Source organism: Lucilia cuprina, chromosome 6 (assembly GCF_022045245.1).
Source record: "Lucilia cuprina isolate Lc7/37 chromosome 6, ASM2204524v1, whole genome shotgun sequence".
Classification (NCBI taxonomy): Eukaryota; Metazoa; Arthropoda; class Insecta; order Diptera; family Calliphoridae; genus Lucilia; species Lucilia cuprina.
In genome coordinates, this window is record NC_060954.1 from 9,253,720 (window position 1) to 9,267,901 (window position 14,182).

Sequence of the window (14,182 nt, forward strand, 5' to 3'; positions counted from 1 at the left end):
ATTGTCGAAAAAGTTTAAAAAGTGATAAATTACATAATTGTTTATAAAAATAGCAATAGTAATTGTTATGAAATCGTTAAAATATTGTAAATATTAAAAGAAAAGGAAAAGCAAGTGATTCCGGTTACTGAAATTGTTTAAATTTCTAAAAGTTCAAGAAATATGTATAAAGAAAGTTTATATAAAAATATGGAAATTAATAGCAAATTAAATTGTTTTCTAAAAACCAATAGAAATTGGCAAAAAAAAATCGTGGTAAATTATTAGTTGTTTAATGTAAACGTAAGGCAAGGTGCTTTCTGCTATAAAAGTTTAAAAAGAAATAAAAAATTTAATCAATCTTTTTTTTAAATAAAAGTAAATTAAAATTTATAATGTAATAAATGTATCCTTGTAAAAGTATTAAAAAAGTTAAAATAATTAAGTTTTTTTTTGGAAAAATAGTGAAATAAAGTTTAAAATTTAAAAGTAAATTTGTCAAATTGTCTGAATGGCCCCGTCTTCTTAAAGAAAATATAAAAAATGTTAAAAATTAAAAAAAGTTAGTGATAAAAAGAATATGTATTAATTAATTAATAAAATTTATAAAAATACGAAATACCTATAAAAAATTAAGAGAAAATAATTTAAAATCTTAAAAAATATGCAAAAAAAAAATCAAAATGGTGACAAAGGTGGTAAACGAGGAAAGAATTCAAAATTCTTAAAATTTCTTAAAATCTCACTAAAACCAACATCCGGAAAACATCAATAACAAGGTAAGTCTATATTTCATTATTATCTGCAAAAATTGTAGGGATTTCAATAAAGCTAAAGCTTTAAAGACTTCAGTAAATTTTGAAAGTTATTATGAGTTCACCTTAAATATATAAGACAGTAGACTAGATTATAATATAGGCTATACTACTTACTAGCTCAGAATACATACTAGAACAGACTATCAATTAGACTAAACTTTACACTAGACAACTTGGATATATGTATGTTTGTCAATAGACGACATTAGAATAAAATGTACCTTTAAACTAGATTATATAGACTAGAGACTAAATTATGTATTAGACAATTGAACTCTCTATAGACAATTTTATAAAAAAGACTATAGCCTAGATTATAGAATATACTTTATACTAAACTAAAGAGTAGTCAATACAACTGACTTAACTATAATGCAGACTACATACTAGACTATATATCAGACAAAAGACATGGATCATAAACTACATTCTAGACTATATTATAGACTACAAGTTATACTATGTAATTGACTACACTATAGACAAGACTGTAGACTCAACAATAGAATAGATAAAACTCATGACTGTAGACCAGTCTTTGAACTAGACTATAAACTAAACAATAAAGCTGATTATTGACTTTAGACTCCTATATACTAGACTATAGGCTAGACTGTACTTTAAAATGTAGAAGAGACTAAAATATACTAAAGACTAGACCATAATATAGACTATAGACTGTACTATAGACTAAACTATAGAATAGACCATAGACTAAACTAGACTATAGAATAGACTATAGACTAGACTATAGTCTGGAAAAGACTAAAGACTAGACTATAGACTAGACTATAGACTAAACTATAGACTAGACTATAGACTAGACTATAGACTAGACTATAGACTAGACTATAGACTAGACTATAGACTAGACTATAGACTAAACTATAGACTAGTCTATAGTCTAGTCTATAGTAGACTAAAGACTAGACTATAGACTAGACTATGGACTAGACTATGGACTAGACTATAGACTAGACTATAGACTAGACTATAGACTAGACTATAGACTAGACTATAGACTAGAATATAGACTAGACTATAGACTAGACTATAGACTAGACTATAGACTAGACTATACCTAGACTATAGACTTGACTGTAGACTAGACTATAGACTAGACTATAGACTAGACTATAGACTAGACTATAGACTAGACTATAGACTAGACTATAGACTAGACTATAGACTAGACTATAGACTAGACTATAGACTAGACTATAGACTAGACTATAGACTAGACTATAGACTAGACTATAGACTAGACTATAGACTAGACTATAGACTAGACTATAGACTAGACTATAGACTAGACTATAGACTAGACTATAGACTAGACTATAGACTAGACTATAGACTAGACTATAGACTAGACTATAGACTAGACTATAGACTAGACTATAGACTAGACTATAGACTAGACTATAGACTAGACTATAGACTAGACTATAGACTAGACTATAGACTAGACTATAGACTAGACTATAGACTAGACTATAGACTAGACTATAGACTAGACTATAGACTAGACTATAGACTAGACTATAGACTAGACTATAGACTAGACTATAGACTAGACTATAGACTAGACTATAGACTAGACTATAGACTAGACTATAGACTAGACTATAGACTAGACTATAGACTAGACTATAGACTAGACTATAGACTAGACTATAGACTAGACTATAGACTAGACTATAGACTAGACTATAGACTAGACTATAGACTAGACTATAGACTAGACTATAGACTAGACTATAGACTAGACTATAGACTAGACTATAGACTATAGACTATAGACTAGACTATAGACTAGACTATAGACTAGACTATAGACTAGACTATAGACTAGACTATAGACTAGACTATAGACTAGACTATAGACTAGACTATAGACTAGACTATAGACTAGACTATAGACTAGACTATAGACTAGACTATAGACTAGACTATAGACTAGACTATAGACTAGACTATAGACTATAGACTATAGACTAGACTATAGACTAGACTATAGACTAGACTATAGACTAGACTATAGACTAGACTATAGACTAGACTATAGACTAGACTATAGACTAGACTATAGACTAGACTATAGACTAGACTATAGACTAGACTATAGACTAGACTATAGACTAGACTATAGACTAGACTATAGACTAGACTATAGACTAGACTATAGACTAGACTATAGACTAGACTATAGACTAGACTATAGACTAGACTATAGACTAGACTATAGACTAGACTATAGACTAGACTATAGACTAGACTATAGACTAGACTATAGACTAGACTATAGACTAGACTATAGACTAGACTATAGACTAGACTATAGACTAGACTATAGACTAGACTATAGACTAGACTATAGACTAGACTATAGACTAGACTATAGACTAGACTATAGACTAGACTATAGACTAGACTATAGACTAGACTATAGACTAGACTATAGACTAGACTATAGACTAGACTATAGACTAGACTATAGACTAGACTATAGACTAGACTATAGACTAGACTATAGACTAGACTATAGACTAGACTATAGACTAGACTATAGACTAGACTATAGACTAGACTATAGACTAGACTATAGACTAGACTATAGACTAGACTATAGACTAGACTATAGACTAGACTATAGACTAGACTATAGACTAGACTATAGACTAGACTATAGACTAGACTATAGACTAGACTATAGACTAGACTATAGACTAGACTATAGACTAGACTATAGACTAGACTATAGACTAGACTATAGACTAGACTATAGACTAGACTATAGACTAGACTATAGACTAGACTATAGACTAGACTATAGACTAGACTATAGACTAGACTATAGACTAGACTATAGACTAGACTATAGACTAGACTATAGACTAGACTATAGACTAGACTATAGACTAGACTATAGACTAGACTATAGACTATACTGTAGACTAGACTATAGACTAGACTATAGACTAGACTATAGACTACATTATAGACTAGACTGTAAACTATACCATAGACTAGACTATAGACTAGATTACTGACTAAACTATAGACTACATTATAGACTAGACTGTAAACTATACCATAGACTAAACTAAAGTCTTAACTTATGACTAGACTATACTAAGAACTCAAAATATCACTAAAAGTCTACTTTTTTCACTAAAATAATTGCAATATTATAAAAGTTGTTTTTAATTTAACATTTCTTCAAACAATTTATTATTCTGTTGATTTATTTGCTGAAATCATTTTAACCATTTAAACTAAAACTTACATAAATTTAAAATTATGTATAAAAAAACAAAACTTAACATAAATCATTTGATAATTACCAACATTACCCGGATGTTTATTGTTTTTTTCTCTGTATCTAGAAAATTCCAATAAAGAAAAATAGCTCAATTAAAAAAAAAATACTAATTAAACTTAAATTTATTTTTATTAATTACTATAAACAATAACTATTATAATAAATGCATGTATGTGAGTTAGAAAAAAAAACAATAATATTGAATTCGAAAATCCATCAAAAGTTAATTATTTATTTGTACAATCATGATTAAAAAATGAAAAACAAAATTAAAAAAACAGATAAATTTATTAATCTTCTTAACACTTTTTTTTATAAAGTTTTATAAAAAAAACTTGATTGCTTCACTTTGTATGTCAGTCATTCAGTTATTCATTAAATGAAAAAATTTTTATGTGGATTTTTTTAGATTTCGTTTAAATAAATGAAAAGAAGAAGGTGTTAATATTGCAATTATATTTTCGTTTTATTATTGTTACACTAACAATTTCATGAAGTTTTGATAAATAGTTGAGCAAAGATCTCAAACAAATAATAGAGTCAACAAATATTGTAGAAATTTAATAATAGTTAGTGTTTAATAAAAATATCAAGTAATCGGTTTTGATTATAAACTAAGAATGGTCTCTACTGAAGACGATAGAAAGTGGAATAGTAGACTAGACTATAGATTAGATTCTAGACTAGACTCTAGACTAGACCAGACTATAGACTAGACTATAGACTAGACTATAGGCTAGACTATAGACTCGACTATAGACTGGACTATAGACTAGACTATAGACTAGACTATAGACTAGACTATCGCCTAGCCTATAGACTAGACTATAGACTAGACTATAGACTAGACTATAGACTAGACTATAGACTAGACTATAGCCTAGACTATAGACTAGACTATAGACTAGACTATAGACTAGACTATAGACTAGACTATAGACTAGACTATAGACTAGACTATAGACTAGACTATAGACTAGACTTAGACTAGACTACAGACTAGACTATAGACTAGACTATAGACTAGACTATAGACTAGACTATAGACTAGACTATAGACTAGACTATAGACTATTGACTATTGACTAAATATTATTGCCATGTCTAAATAGAACTTAACAACTTCCTTGGCTATTTATATCTACCATAATCCCTAGTCATACTTAATCGAATATCTTCCACATACTAACTCTTCGCTAATGAACGCTACAAACAATTCAAACATGAAGCAATCAAATCTATAAAACAATAGTTTTTAATCATCATATTGCCATTACACAGACAAAAGACGAAAATTTTGTTATTCGTAAAACAAATCAAAAAGAAATAAATTAAAAAACGTTATAATTATATTATAAAAACATATAAGATCAAAACAATTCCAACGGTGTTTAGTTGTTTGAAAGAAGGGACCAACAAAGTCCACCATTATTTTTGTGTTATGAAAAAGTTTATGGTATTTTTTGTTTATTTCTTTTGCTTACTAATAGCCTGTAGTTATTGCAAAAATTTAGTTGAAATTTGTTTTAAACCCTTTAGTATGAAAAAAACAACAATGATTTATGATTGTGTTTTAATGGTGGTTCTTCTCATAGTTTAATGTTAAAGTGAATTTTTACGATCATTTAATTGGGTTAATTTTAATAATGTCCTCATCTTATTTTGCATTGAGAGTTTTTTGTGGAAATTAAAAATTTTTTAATTTTTAAAAGTTTTAGATTTAAAAATATAATATTATGATCTTGCTGCTCACATATAGATTTAATTAAGATTCAAGATCTGATAAATGGACATACATAACTTGACAACAGATGGTTATTTGTTAAGAAAACTATTGCTTGTTTTTGTTACAAGATAAATTTTTGTTAACAGATCGTGTGATTTGATCAATGAACAATCTGAAAGGGTGTCGTTGTGACGATCTTGGTGAATAATTAAAAATATCTAGAACTTATAGTGGCATTCTTTAAAAAAAATATGAATTATTTAAATAAATTGATTGATATTTTAAAAATTTTGCATAAATTTCAATTATTATCAAAACATTTTCAAAATAAAACAAAATTCACGGAACATATTTCTATTAAATTCTTTAGAAAACCTAATTTATTTGTGGTCTGGCAAGAACATAACTGAAAACCATTAACCAGGAACAAGTTCAATAATGATCTAAGCATTTTAGGGTTTAAAATAGAAACTTATAATGAAACCATAATAAACTATAGTTTGTTTCTAAAAAAACGACACTCTTTCAACACTAGTATGCAAAAATTTGACATTTAAACAAGTTTTATTTTCGTCAATCATTTTTAGAAAATTTAATTTATGCAAATTTATCTTAAATTATAACAAACTAAATAGACAGCTAGGCACGCACAAACATAAATAGTTTAAAAAATTTACATAATTTTGAATAAAATTTCACTTTCAGATCAGAGAGTATGGATTGATTTTTATTTCATCAAAATCTTTATTATTTTTCTATATGCTCTGCCTTTGGTCATTTACTAGAGCATCGGCAAGTCGTTAAATACAAATTTCATACATAAAATTGTTGTAAATATTTAAAGAAAATAAACCTACAAAAATGTAAATTTTTAAGTATGTTAAGGTCAGGGTAACTGGGTATCATCGTCATGATCTTTTTAGTTGTGATGTCAGTTGTAGAAATCTTTTCTGTTTAAGTTTTTTTATTTTTGCTAAATATTTCAATTTGATGTGTGCAAGATGTTTGTTTTTTTTTTTTTGCAATAAAAATGCATTTAAACCTGTTTGGTCAGTGATCTTAAATGAATGACCATAAACTAGTCAATATTATTTATTCACACAAAAATGTCATAATATATTGCGAGGGGTGAACGTCAGAGTTAGAAGGTAAATTGCAAAATTTTAAAATTTTAATTTTTAAGGTTATTCTTTATTCTATGGCCTAGTTCATAGTCTAGTCTATAATCTATAGTCTAGTTTATAATCTAGTCTATAGTCTAGTTTATAATCTAGTCTATAGTCTAGTCTATAGTCTAGTCTATAGTCTAGTCTATAGTCTAGTCTATAGTCTAGTCTATAGTCTAGTCTATAGTCTAGTCTATAGTCTAGTCTATAGTCTAGTCTAGAGTCTAGTCTATAGTCTAGTCTATAGTCTAGTCTATAGTCTAGTCTATAGTCTAGTCTAGAGTCTAGTCTAGAGTCTAGTCTATAGTCTAGTCTATAGCCTAGTCTATAGTCTATAGCCTGGTCTATAGTTTAGTCTAGTCTATAGCCTGGTCTATAGTTTAGTCTAGTCTATAGCCTAGTCTATAGCCTAGTCTATAGTCTAGTCTATAGTCTAGTCTATAGTCGAGTATATAGTCTAGTCTATAGTCTAATCTACCGTCTAGACTATAGCCTAGTCTATAGTCTACTTATAGTCTACTCTGTAGTCTACTATAGTCTTTAGTTTAGTATTAATCTAGTCTATAGTCAAGGCTGTAACCTAGTCTATTGTCTAGGTTAAAGTCTATTCTGCAATCTAGTTTTTAGTCTAGTCTATAGTCTCGTATGTTGTCTAGTCTGTAGTCCAGTTTATAGTCCAATCTATAGTCTTGCCTATAGTCTAGTATTTTGTCTATAGTCTTTATAGTCTTGTCTATAGTCCATATTGTCTTGTCTATCATCTCGTCTCTAGCCTAGTTGATACTCTAGTTTATAGTATTGTCTACCGTCTAGTATCTAGATTAGTTAATCATCTAGTCTAGTCTAGTTTAACTTTCCGAAACTTGGCCTCTTCTAAGGTTCTCAGTGCATTTCTTTCATTATGATTTACAACAATACCCTTAATTTTTGTGTTTAATCTCGCTATAACCACAAATCATTCTTTAACGAAATTGGAAAATTCAAGGAGTGGTGAATTGAATTGATTCAAACTGTTGTTTTTCAATGTGTAACTAACAAGCGTGGGCAAATATTTAAAGTAGTTTTTACCATTTTCTTCTCTATTTGCTTGATTTTGCATAACAATTCAATAATTAACACGTGCTTTTTTGGGTAAAAAGTAATAGATTTTTATATGAAATTATTACTTTGACTTAACTCAACGACTTTTAGAATTTCAAAATATGAATTTTTTGTTTAAAAAACAATATGTTTAAATGTGTTTAAAGCTTGTTTTTAACATTTTCACCTTATTTAAAAGTTCCCACTTAATTTTTGATATATTTAAAAGTAAAAAAACAAATTTTTGTATAATTTAAATATTTGCAATAAATTTATTATTTATTTTAAGGAAAAATTTATAACCAAAAAGAATATTCTATATTAAAAAAAACCTCAAAGCAAATATCCGGTTACAGACAATTTATAAGATTTTTTACAAACTGATGTCACAATCTCTAAGTATGTATTAATATTTGACACTTTTAACGTACGATTTGAGTTGTTTTTACTAATTGTGGTTAATAAAGATCAAAGATTGGGAAATACTATTAATAATTTTGATCTAATGAGGGGGTGTTAGAAGGGTATATGACAAAAACGCTTAAAATATTCTAACGGTTATTTGTTATGAGATTGTATAACGAGTTACATTGAATAATAACGGATTTATTGTATGAATTAACATCAAGTCATAAATTATTTGAATTATAATTCTATAATTACACATTATAATTAAGATAATTTAATTTATTATATCAAGTTAATATACAAATAATATTTTAATAGTCTATAGTCTAGTGTATAGTCTAGTCTATAGTCTAGTCTATAGCCTAGTCTATAGTCTAGTCTATAGTCTAGTCTATAGTCTAGTCTAAAGTCTAGTATATAGTCTAGTCTATAGTGTAGTCTATAGTCTAGTATATAGTATATAGTCTAGTCTATAGTGTAGTCTATAGTCTATTATATAGTCTAGTCTATAGTGTAGTCTGTAGTCTAGTATATAGTATAGTCTATAGTCCAGTCTTTAGTCTAGTCTACAGTCTAGTCTAATCTATAGTCTAGTCTATAGTCTGGTCTATAGACTAGTATATATTCTATTCAATAGTTTAATCTATAGTCTAGTCTATACTGGTCTATAGTCTAGTCTTTATTCTGGTCTATAGTCTAGTCTATAATCTAGTCTACAGTCTAGTCTATAGTTTAGTCTATGGTCCAGTCTATAGTATAGTCTATAGTCATGTCTATAGTCTAGTTTATAGTTTAGTCTATAATCTAGTCTATAGTCAAGTCTATAGTCTAGTCTATACTCTAGTCTATAGTCTAATCTATAATCTAGTCTATAGTCTAGTTTATAGTCTAGTATATAGTCTAGTATATAGTCTAGTCTATAGTCTAGTCTATAGTCTAATCTATAATCTAGTCTATAGTCTAGTTTATAGTCTAGTATATAGTCTAGTATATAGTCTAGTCTATAGTCTAGTCTAGAGTTGACCTGCTTTCAAATTCTAGTTCCAAAACTGTATTTGCCTTTCTCAAAAATATCATCATTGAAAGTAATTTTGTTAGTTACTTTGTATGGGAGTTACCACGCCTACTTATGTTGGAAGAAACATGTTAGCACTTTAGGAAATAATAGTAGCTTTAAATTCCGGGATTAAAATAACATAAAGTTGGGCAAAAACGAGGTCACGACGTCATCTGTCAAATAACCATACCAATAGTTCAAAGGTTATGACATTTGGGTAATATGGAATCTTTCTTGAGATTCATATTCTCCAATACCAAACACTGATCGCACTATCCGAAACATTTGGATCTATGACTACTATCTGAAGAAATTTTTTCAACATCTCATTTGAAGAAGTAGACAGATCATACTATAAGATCGTTCTCTCTTATAGAATTCCTAACGGGAACCTTGAGAAGTACCATTCCAAGTTTTAAAGGTCATTTCCTAACACTTGATGATTTCGACAGCATCGGGTTGGAAAATTGATTACAGCTGAACGCTTCTCCTAGCTTAAGGAGCTAAGTGAAAGCTTACCATACATTCTCACTATCAGATCGGCTTTGATTATGCCATTCGAATCATTGATTACAGTCACCTGAAGACATTCTTACAGGCTCACCGATTTCCTTATCATCTTCTTTGATGAAGCTGTTTAATAATCTTTAAAACTTATTGGGTTGGATTAGGCCGGAAAAGTATCGGTGTTCAATATGATCATCGAAGATTTTGACACTATTAGTTAAGGATTCTAAACAGTGTCTTACACTTTTTTCGTAATGGTCATTCGTGCAGATCAATTGAGGATCCAAGTGGAAGCTCTTTCTTTATTCATAACATCAGCACTGATCCTTCCGATTACATCATTTCAATCGATGACGATTTCTTCATAAATATAACAAATTATCTCCAGATCAAAGAACCTAATTAATGCTTTATAGACTATCTTTTGATCGGCAAAGATCAGACTGTCGGCTTCATTTCGTTCGATTATTGCCATCTGAAGCCATTCATAAAGGCTTACTAATTTCTTTACCTTCATATATGAAGAAAAGAACTGATCATCCTCAGATCGGGCATGATCTTAACGATTTTCTTTTGACGATCTGTTAAGGGGAATCATTTTCGCAGGGAGATTACTAAGAGAAAAGCTTACATATGGTCCTTTCAAAGGAGTCTGTTTAGAGAGGCAGATTAAGTTCTCTTAACGTTCTTCTAAGGTGGGAGGACTAGCTGAAGAAGAGCATACAGCTGCTTGTTTTAAAGCCCTCAAAAGGAGACAGTTAAGAGAGGTATATTTAGTGATATTCTTTTGAAGATTTCTTAAAGTAACAACTTTGCATGGAGATAACTATGAGAAAAGCCTGAAGCTGGTCCTATTTTGATCTGGCATGATCCCCTCATAGGGAAACAGTTAAGAGAGACATATTTATTGATCTCCTTGAGTATATCATAACGATCTTCTAGTGCAGATGTCTTAAGAAACCATCTTCGCAAGGAGATTACTAAGAAAAAAGCCGCCAGCTGGTACTTTTTAAGGTCGTCATAAGAGACAGTTAAGAGAGGCATATTTAATGATCTTCTTGTGAAAATCTTTACGATCTCCTTGTAAATAGCATCCAGCTGGGTATTTTAGAGGTCCACATAAGGATTATTGTCTCTTTATGATAATAACTGTTACCCTACAAGATCTTCGCAGGGAGATCACTAAATAGGACTCTCTAGAAGAGTCATATTTAGGGAAGATGATAAAGCAATCGCATATGCTGACGACGTTGTGCTTCTTATTTACGGGAAATTTCTTTCCACAAAATGTAAACTCATGGAATCAGCCCCCAGTGTTCTACCAACATGGGCTATGAAAAACGGTCTGGGTGTCAACCAGATCCAAATAATATGTCATTCAAAACCAGAATACCGACAAGTGATGATTGGGCCGTGAACTCTGTCCTAAGGGACGTCGTGATCTCTGTACTAATGGCTCAAAGACAGAAAGGGGTACTGAATCGGGAATCGGCACGATCCTTCAGCCTTGCATCAATCAAACCTCTTAACTCCAATTTTGTGTCAGCACAACCATCACAACTTCACATTGAGTTGATATTGATTTCATGACATAAATGGGCTTTGAGTGAGGCGGAACTCAGGTCATATTTGACCACCTGACACTGTTCTGGCCCACTCTGACAACAGATAAGTCTAGGACTCTCTTATCTCTAAGTAAGAACTCGATTAGGCTTCTAAATGTTATACTTACTAGGCACTATATTATTTGACGTATGTATATTGGAACGTATGGGCTATCCACGTTGTAATTACTGTAGAAGCATCTTGGACAAAGAAGAAGTGAGATCGATACAACACCTTCTATGTGATTGTCCAGCTTTACAAGATCACAGATGACTCTATCTTGGTAGAGTTCTTTTCTATGATCTGCACTACCTCAGAGATGCGTTACTAGTAAACATGATCGGTTTTATTAGAAGCAACAGCTGATTTTCACGAAGACCGAACCAAGTAGTCAACGAAATTAGGGAGTCTACACGTTGTAGCTACTGTAGAAGCATCTTGGACGAAGAAGTGAGATCGATACAACACCTTCTTGGCCAGCTTTACAAGATCACATATGACTCTATCTTGGTAGAGCTCTTTTCTATGATCTCGACTGTCTCTGAGATGCGTTACTAGTAAACATGATCGGTTTTATTAGAAGCACCAGCTGATTTTCACGGAGACCGAAGCAAGTAGTCAACGAAATTAGTGAGGGAAATCATTATCTCAATATTAGGGAATGGCAATTCTAAGGGTATCACAATATGCCACAAGGCCTTCGAGTAAACTTGCTCACTGGCGAGCAATCTACGAAACCTAACCTAGGGATGATGATCTTCAAAGTTTACTAGACCTACTCACCATTACACAATATTTTACCTCCCCCTTAATATAACTGTTCTGTGATGTCCTTATAGCCTATACTTTAAAATAGAAATTGCAACATTTGCAGAGTGATCTTCACACATGTTGCTTGACAATAACAACTTTAGTTTTGAGAGATTATACAACACATGTTGTATAATGTTAAAGGATAAAGTTAAGTTGACTTAACAAGATAAATATGATTTCCGCTTTTCAAATATAAGTTCCAAAAAAAACCATGACAAAAATTATGAAAAAATTAAAAAAAAATTAGTTTCCCCCAAAATTGTTGGCGCTTTAAATAAAAAGAATTTAAAGTTTAACACAAAAACGTATATAGTTGGCTACTCACGTCACACGATCCGCACGATTAATAAAAAAAATAGTGTTAAAAAAAACCCACGATATATTGTAAACAACAAAAAGTTGAAACATCATTCTCAACATCATCAACGACTATACAGCGCTTGTGACGTTAATAACCAACAAAAAAACAATAGAAACACGAAAAAACTACAAAAAATTATGCACATAAATAAATAACTTAAATTTAAATTAGACAAAAACTATACAACTCATAATAAAATAAAAGTGTTAAAAAAGAATTTATTTTGTAACAATTTATACAGATTTCAAGTTTAACTCAAGAAATACACATAAAATTAATTGATTAAACTATAAATAAAAATAACAACAAACAAACAATTCTGACAATTTTACGATATAGACCTGCTATTAGATAAATCTTCTTCAAAACTACTACATTTCTAGCGAGATACATCATTAACAAATGGTTTATAAGAGAAGACAAGAAGACCCTTAACTCCATAAAAATGTCTTTAATTATGTATGTAAATTTTGTGCAAATATTTTTATTTGACCGACGACTTTATGGTTGATTTCATAACTTTTGTTTTTTCTTTTCTTGTGCGCGCGCGCACGAGGAAAAAAAACCTTTATTTAACACATTTTTTTGTTGCCATTAATTTTCATGTACTTCCTTAACAAGTAAAATTTAAACATTAAATAGTCGTAACTAATTTGGAAAAAAAATATATAAAATATTAAAAACAACATCACAACTCAGCGAGATTTTGACTAAAAACTGAAATTTTCTTAGGACCCTAATGAATGAATGTTAATGATGTTGTTAATCGATGTGGTCAATTTAACGGTTTTTTTACGTTATGCATCATTTTGGTGATTACGTTTAACTGTTACCTTTTAACATATTTTGATCATAATAGTTAGTTACATTATAGCGATCACCGATCTAGTAAGAATTTAGAACTCATAAAGATATTGTTTTGTCTTGATAAAACTGCTCCACGCCTTCCGAACGTTCATTTCTCATATAAACTTTCTATAAATCAAATATTCAATCTCAGATTTAAACCATAATAGCGATCGCCGATCGTATCTAAGAATCTAGAACTCATGCAGATGTTGTTGTTCCACTCCTTCCAGAAGTTCTTTCCTGATAAAGTTCTGCCTTGGTAAAACTCAAATATTATATCTAGATCAATGTAATTAGTTACATTGTAGCGATCGTAGATCGTATCTTCTAAACTTTTATACCTTCTGAAGTCTCACTTTGGGATTTTACACTGTATTCCTGTAGATGTTGTTGTTCTTCCGAAAGTTCATTTCTAATATAAACTTTCTACAAATCAAATATTAAATCTCAGATTTAAACCATGATAGAGATCACCGATCGTATCTACT